The sequence below is a fragment of the Capra hircus genome, chromosome 21 (genome assembly GCF_001704415.2).
Source record: "Capra hircus breed San Clemente chromosome 21, ASM170441v1, whole genome shotgun sequence".
NCBI lineage: Eukaryota > Metazoa > Chordata > Mammalia > Artiodactyla > Bovidae > Capra > Capra hircus.
The window spans coordinates 6,418,075-6,423,716 of record NC_030828.1 but is presented as its reverse complement, the minus strand read 5'-3'; positions in this window follow the sequence as shown (position 1 = coordinate 6,423,716).

The window sequence follows — 5,642 nt, the reverse complement described above, 5'->3', positions numbered from 1 at the left end:
GATGGAGAAAAGAGAATAGGAGAGCAGAATTCTGTCAAGCAGCAGACACACGCCACCGTATAACCTACTTTTGAGGCTTCCCCTGTGCCCTGAAGTGTTGGCAGTTCTCTCCTTTCCGTTCCCATGGTGCAGGCGACAGCCCCACCAGAGCTCAGGGGACGCAGAGCGAGTGACGAGAGGGCCCAGTAGGGGCGGGCTGCTCTGGTCCCCTGGGGAGGGGCCTTCCAGGCAGGATGCAGCCTCAGCACAGGCACGCGGTGGAGTCAGCACTGCTGGGGAGGAGCCAGGGGTGCCAGGGAGCACCGGCCAGTCTCCTCCTGTCTTGTGAAGCCTGCCCAGTCTCTCCACCAGTCCCACTTAATTCCCCTCAACCTGGAGTGTGGTTCCATTGCGTCAGGAGCAGATGGTGTGGGGCACCTCCCTTGGCTCTGAGCGCCTCCCTCAGCCCTGGGGAGCACAGAGTCCCCCTGCCTCCAACCTACCTTATGATCGCTAATGAGATCACGTCTGCCTCCCGGGAAGGGGCGATTAGCCTGCTGCACTGGGTTATTACCCTTTACAAGAGGCCTGCCCAGCTGTCTGCCCACCCCAGGCCACACACACCTGGCCAGGCCAGGATGGCTCGGAGCCACCCACTGGCAGCAGGCTCCTTGTAGACATAGCCTCCAGGGCAGGCAGCCGGAGCTGGGAGGGGGGACCTCACCTGGGCCTGCCTGGGCCTTGGGGCCAATCCCTGGAGGAGTGGTGCATCCCCAGAGTGACCCCCCAACCCAGCTCAGCCTGGGGAGGTGGAGGGTCACTCCTTAGGCCCTCACGGACAAGGGAGGACCCCCATGGTGCTGAGGTCCAGGGGTCTCAGAGGGGAAGGGCCTCACCCAGTGGAAGCCCTTGAGGCCCCTGCCATGCACGGGGAACCTCTGTCTCCCCTGGAGCCACAGGGGCTGTGAAGGGAGGTGCCCACAGTCCACGCGGGGCTCCTGCTGAAGTGGGCTGGCAGGGCTTCCTCCATTCAGATCTGTCTCTCCCCCAGCGCGGGGATGCTGGAACATCACCACCCCTGCCTTCCCAGATTCCCCTGCCAGCCCCTGTCTTTCCCTTGGTTTGGCTGGCTTCCAGTCTGGAGTCAGGGTGGCAGACAGAGGAAGGGGTGGCTAAGAACATTCTCAGGGTGCCCTGGGACATGCCCACCGTCCACAGGAGCCCTGCAGGCCAGGAGGACCCGAAACCCCGGCGCCAGACCAGGCTGTCTCTTCCCCATCACCGTCCCCATGCTAACCTCCGTCCATCTTCTGTGCTGCCCACCCAGCTTGGGCCGGGGGGCTGCCGGTTTCCTGTGCCTGCACACCTGCTCTTGTGCAGCTGCCTGTAGGCCTCCATGGGTCTGCAGGGCCTTTGGGGAGGCCCACGTGGGTGCCCCTGCCCTTGCCTGGGGAAGGACGGGCCCTCACACTGTGCCTCAGCACCTGTCCTTTGGCTTTGATCTTAGTCCAAACCCAGAGAGCTCACATACTCTCTTTCAGATTATTCTGCGGGGAGGGGAGAGCAGCAAGAACAGGTGTCTGTGTCGGGTAATGGTCTTCGGCGGTGGGTAAGGGGCAAGCAAGACACCCAGATGACCCCACCCTGCATGGGGCCTAGAGAGTTGGAGGCCTGAACTGAGCTGCCCAGAGCAGGCCCTTCAAAGCTCCCGCCTTTGTTTGCTGGGGCTGAGGTCATAAAACACCATGGGTGTTCTCCTGCTCAGTTGCTTCAGTCATGTCTGACTCTTCTCGACCCTTTCAACTGTAGCCCACCAGGCTCCTCCATCCATAGGATTCTCCAGGCAAGAATACTGGGGTGGGCTCCCATGCCCTCCTCCAGGGGATCTTCCTGACCCAGGGATTGAACCCACGTCTCTACATCTCGTGTATTGGCAGGTAGGTTCTTTACCTGGGAAGCCCCATAAAACACTATTGGGGGCTCAAACGACAGAAGTCTGTCTTCTCTGAGTTCTAGAGGCTGGAGGGCCACAATCAAGGTATTGGCAGGGTTGGTTCCCTCTCGGGGCTGATGAGGGCGGGATCTGCTCCAGGCTTCTTTCTCTCCTTGACTCACAGGTGTCTGTCTCCTACCTGTGTCTTCACCTGATTTTCCTCTGTCTGTGACTGTCCAAACTTCCTCTTCTGATAAGGACATCAATCAGATCGGATTCAGTTCAGTTCAGTTCAGTCGCTCAGTCGTGTCTGACTCTTTGCGACCCCATAAATCGCAGCACGCCAGGCCTCCCTGTCCATCACCAACTCCAGGAGTTCACCCAAACACATGTCCATTGAGTCGGTGATGCCATCCAGCCATCTCATCCTCTGTCGTATTCTTCTCCTCCAGCATCAGGGTCTTTTCCAATGAGTCAACTATTTGCATGAGGTGGCCAAAGTATTGGAGTTCAGCTTCAGCTCGTTCCTTCCAAAGAACACCCAGGACTGATCTCCTTTAGGATGGACTGGTTGGATCTCCTTGCAGTCCAAGGGACTCTCAAGAGTCTTCTCCAACACCATAGTTCAAAAGCATCAATTCTTCAGCGCTCAGCTTTCTTCACAGTCCAACTCTCACATCCATACATGACCACTGGAAAAACCATAGCCTTGATTAGACGGACCTTTGTTGACAAAGTAATGTCTCTGCTTTTGAATATGCTATCTAGATTGGATTAGGACCCACTTAATGACCTGATTTTAATTTAGTTACCTCTTTAAAACAGTCTGTCTCCAAATATGAGTACATTCAGAAGTCCTGAATCTTGAAGAGGAGCACAATTTAGCCCTTAACAGGGTTCCAGGAACTCACGATTCTTCTGGGGCTTGCCGGGGTTGGAACCTGCAGCCCTTTCCTGGGAAGCCCCCACGTCTAGGCTGAGAATCAGTAGTGAAGGAAGCAAGTGTGTATCCAGGACCAAGGAAAGCCCCTTGTCCTTGGGGTTGGGAGCTTGTGGATCCATGAGGTCCAGCCCCCTCTCCAGCAGGCTGCCAGTTAATCTTTCTAGTTTATCTGGAGCCTTTCACCTTCTTTGAGTTGATAACGTGAGGAGGTGCCCCAGAGAGGAGAACACACCCGACCCGATTCTATGAAACAAGAATCCTTATTCCCACTCTACACAGTACAAAAGGTAGGGCCACCCAGGAAGCAAGAGAGCTGGGATTGGAACCCAGGCTGTGCAGCCCTGGAGTTCAGGCTCTTGTCCAAGAGATTGAAGAAAACATAGGGGATATTTTAAAATCACAAAATGGGAAAGATTTTTTTAAAGCATGGTGCCAAATCCAGAAATATTAAAAGACTGATATATTTACTATCCCACAAAGAAACTATTTCATGGCTAATAATAACAACAACAACAACAACCACAAAAACTCAGACAAAAGACAAAGGAATACCAGGGAAAACCATGTGTAGTATATGCCAATTACCACTTTCCTTATTATATAATGAGCTCTTCCGAATCCATAAGAAAAAGCCTAATAACCCAAAGGAAAATTAGGGGAGTTGGGAGAAAGAAAAGGTATGAACAGACAGCTTACAGAAGAAAATAGAAGTGGCTACTAACACGTGAAGAATCACCCAAGGGTCCTCACAGTTGAAGAAATGCACAGCAAACTCTGAATCTCCATTTTTTCACCTATCAGAGTGGCAAGATGGAGAAGACCAGTTTAGAAGTGATGAAAGAGTGGGGAAGGGAATTTTTTATGTATTTCAGGAGGGAGTATAGACTGCTGGAATAGGTTTTCTAGGTGTCTAAGATCTGAAGGGACATAAAAAATATTCAAGGTGTGAGTTATTCCTCTAAGCAGTGCCACGGCTAGATACCTGCCCACAAAGACTCCTTGAGAGGCCTGATTGCACCAGCCTTTGAAAGAATAAGAACCTAGAGACAGTCTAAATGCCTCTGAGAGGGCAATAGTTGGAGAAATTACACCCCTCTCCCCCTGCAACAGAATCCCATGCAAGCTTGAAAGGAATGAGGTTGATTCATAAATTCTGGCAATGGGGTGGGAGTAGGGGTCACCTGCGCTGTGCCTAGTCACTCAGTCATGTCCGACTCTTTGCGAACCCCTGGTCTGCAGCCCACCAGGCTCCTATGTTCACAGGGATTCTTCAGGGAAGAATACTGGAGTAGGTTGACATGCCTTCCTTCAGGGGATCATCCCAACCCAGGGATCGAACCCAGGTCTCCCACACTGCAGGCAGATTCTTTACTGACTGAGCTACCAGGAAGCCCAGGGGTCATCTCAGTTCAGTTGCTCAGTCCTGTCCGACTCTTTGCAATCCCATGGACTGCAGCACACCAGGCTTCCCTGTGCATCACCAACTCATCTAGGGGTCATCTACGATGTATTTATTCTGGGAAAAGGTGAAGTGCTGGGTGTTGTGTAGAAGGATGTGCTCCCATTTGTGTGAGAACAAGAACTAGGAGACAGAAAGCAGGAAGAAGTTTACCTTCCATTGTTCCAGGGTCTCTGTGTTCCAAGATTCTCAGAATCCCCTGGTGGTGTTTAAACACTGCTTGTCGGGCTGCTTGTCGGGCCCACCCGCAGCGTGTCTGCTCCAGAGTGTCTGGGGTGTGCCCCTGAGTGTTCTCCGTAAGTCTCCAGGTAACACTGCATGGAGAACACGGCTGTAGTCTTTGAGTTAAGGTACCACTTAGGGTGCTGGTTGTATAATTTTTAGAAATAATTCATAAAGATAATCCTTGGTCCAGGACCATGGCTGGCCTGCTCCTCTTCTCTGCAGCTTCTGTCAATAACGAGTCCTCTTCACCTTGCAGTCAGAAAGTACCCCCTGCATCTGCTGCTTTAGTCCGCGCCCCCTCCCCAAGTCGGGTCAGCAGCTCACAGGAAGGACAAGCCACATTCAGAGCAAATCCGCCACCACCTGCTGGGAGGTAGAGCCCTCTCCTCGCTGAGATCTAAGCCCCGGAGCCCCTCGCGGCTGGAGCGGCCCTTCTCAGGCTGTGTGATCACAGATCACAGGCTCAGCCTGCCCTCTTTTCCCACCGAGACAGAGGAAGGCAGACAAGCCGGGTTGACACCTGTCCTGGTGGAAAGGCGCCGACTTCCCTGTGACCAGCCGGAAAACGCTGGAGACGCGCAGCCATGAAGCCAACAGCAAGTTCCGGGCTGAGCAGAGAGGCGCTGGCTCGGGAGGCGGGCGTCCGTCGGGTCTGTGCTGTCTGGGGAAGGTCCTCTGGACCACCTCTGCCAGGAGGTCAGGGTTCCGGGGACGGCCCCCAGGGCACCCAGGAACGGGCGCCGGCAGCGGCGAACCGGACTCCTGACCCCGGCGTTTGGGTGCCCTCTGTCCTCGCACCCGCATAAACGGGTCTCCTCAGCCCAGCCCCCTCCCTTCCTGTACCCCCGCGAGGCTGGTGTGCACCGAGAGCGAGCCTGCCGGCCGCTCAGGGCACGCGCCTGACCGCACGCCGGCTGGGCGCAGCGGCCCATCCTTGGCCCCCTTTCCCCTCAGAGGCCCCCAGGCCCTGCCCCCCGCCGCGTGGCTTCAGGGAACCCGCTACCCCTCGTCTCCCTGCCCGCCGAAGCTGGGACCTTCTTCCCTCTTCCCACCTGTCTCCATAATCGGTCAGTTCTTGTTTTCAAAAGACGGGGAGAAAGCAT